Raw genomic sequence first — 2,473 nt, 5'->3', positions numbered from 1 at the left:
GTATGGAGGTGCCCCAATAAGCTAAAAGTATAGTTTCTGCCCAGCAAGGTGAATAATTTTTAAGAATGCAAGGTACAGAGATAGGCTGAGTTCAAATTCTAACTCGTCATTCACCTGATGGGTCATCTTCCTAAGCGTAACTAAGCTTCAGTGTCTTTATCCGTTAAGTGGGAGTCATCCTAGAATTGTGTTGAGGATTAAATGCGCTCATCTAAATTAAGTACTTAACTAAACATCTACCACATAGTAAATTCTTCATAAATGTTTTAACTGATTATTATATACGAAGAATCCCATTATCTCAGGCTCCAACCACTCCTAACAGTTGCTGAATAATTTGGAAGCAATTGTGACACCAGAAAAAGTCTTGGATTTTGAGATACTGGACAAAAAAAAAACTGAAGGAACTGGGGATAGCATTCTTATATTTAATCCCAGGGAAAGGTAAGAAATTTGAAAGATAAAAGAGGAATGAATAGCAGGAAATGAATAGCAAGTATTATTAGATGGGGACAGAGAATGCAGTTTGGCATCCTGAATGATTGTTCAAATTCTCAAAACAACAGACCCACCTAGCTCGGGAAATGGTTGATCTATAGAAGAACCCACTGTCTGTCAACAGGAGAAAGAATAAACAAATGTTATAGTCACATAATGAAATACTACTCATAATTTTTTTTAATTAAGTACTAAACACACAACAAGTGGATGAATTGCAAAAACATTGTGAGTAAAAGAAGTCAAATACAAGAGCATATATACATATATGCTCAAACGTACACATATATGAAGAAGTTCTGTAAAAGACAAAACTAGTCTAATAGTGATAGAAAACACAACAGTGGGCTGAGCACGGTGACTCACACCTGTAATCCCAGAACTTTGGGAGGCCAAGGATCACAGGGTCAGGAGTCCGAGACCAGCCTGGCCAACATAGTGAAACCTCATCTCTACTAAAAATACAAAAATTAGCCAGGTGTGGTGGTGGGTGCCTGTAGTCCCATCTACTCAGCAGGCTGAGGCAGGAGAATCACTTGAACTTGGGAGGCAGAGGTTGCAGTAAGCCTAGATTGTGCCACTGTACTCAAACCTAGGTGACAGAGTGAGACTCCATCTCAAAAGAAAAAAAGAAAAGAAAAGAGAACCGTGGTTGTCTCTGGAATGGAGCAGGGCAGGAAACTGACTGGAAGGAGGCCCAAGGGAATTTCTTAGGATGATAGAAATATCATCTTAGTATCTTGCTTCGGTAGTAGTTTGTCAGAACATATTGAACTGAACTCTATGTATTTTATTATATCTTAATTATAACTTAATTTTCTAAAATAGTGAGAGCAAGCTAAGATATTTCAGATTAACAATGACTGATACTGAGAAAAAGTTACCATACACAGGATCTTCTTGAAAAAAATACTAAAGGATGTTTCTTAGGAAGAAAGAAATTAAACCTACAACGAAGAAATGAAAGTAAAGAAAGCGAAGAAATAGTTGAAGCATTGACTGTATAAAACAATGCCAAAGGTATTGACTGATCTTGTGCATGTGTGTTTTTAAAGATGGAATTAAATAATATACAATAATAACATGAAAGGAAAGAGCTACTGCTTTTCTATGTAAAGAATAGAGATATTGATTACATTTAGATTTTTTAGGTCAACTATGCATGCAAAAAAGGAAGGTAGCACCTAAAAAGATAGAATAGTATGCAGTGTCTGGAGGAGAAGGTTATATGGGTAGCTGCACAGGAATAAAGAAAACTCAATCAATCTAATAGACCCCATCTCCCCCATACACACACACATGAGAAAGTGAGAGAAGAATCCAAGGGCTATGTGGTAGTTATAAACTATAAAATGAAATGGTAGAAATAGAGACATCAGCAATCACAATAAATATACACATACTAAACTCACCAGTCTTACACTGGTGTTTTGGCACATACACGTTCCAATTATATGCTATTCATAAGAGACACACCTAAAATTTAATTCCAAAAATGTTGAAAGTAAAGAGGTGAAAAATTACATAATGCAGTAATACTTACCAAAATAAAATAAATACAGTCAGAGCCAAGACGGCCAAATAGGAACAGCTCCAATCTGCAGCTCCCAGCGTGATCCACGCAGAAGATGGGTGATTTCTGCATTTCCATCTGAGGTACCTGGTTCATCTCATTGGGACTGGTTGGACAGTGGGTGCATCCCACAGAGGGCAAGCTGAAGCAGGGCAGGGCATCACCTTACCTGGGAAGCACAAGGGGTTGGGGGATTTGCCTTTCCTAGCCAAGGGAAGCCGTGACAGACTACCTGGAAAAATGGGACACTCCCACCCAAATACTGTGCTTTTCCCAAGGTCTTAGCAACCAGCAGACAGGAAGATTCTCTCCCATGCCTGGCTGGGTGGCTACCACACCCACGGAGCCTTGCTTACTGCTAGCACAGCAGTCCAAGATCGAACTGCAAGATGGCAGCCTGGC

The sequence above is a fragment of the Mandrillus leucophaeus genome, unplaced genomic scaffold, assembly GCF_000951045.1.
Source record: "Mandrillus leucophaeus isolate KB7577 unplaced genomic scaffold, Mleu.le_1.0 Scaffold408, whole genome shotgun sequence".
Lineage (NCBI taxonomy): Eukaryota > Metazoa > Chordata > Mammalia > Primates > Cercopithecidae > Mandrillus > Mandrillus leucophaeus.
The sequence above is the reverse complement of the archived record's forward strand: the minus strand, read 5'-3'. Positions refer to the sequence as shown.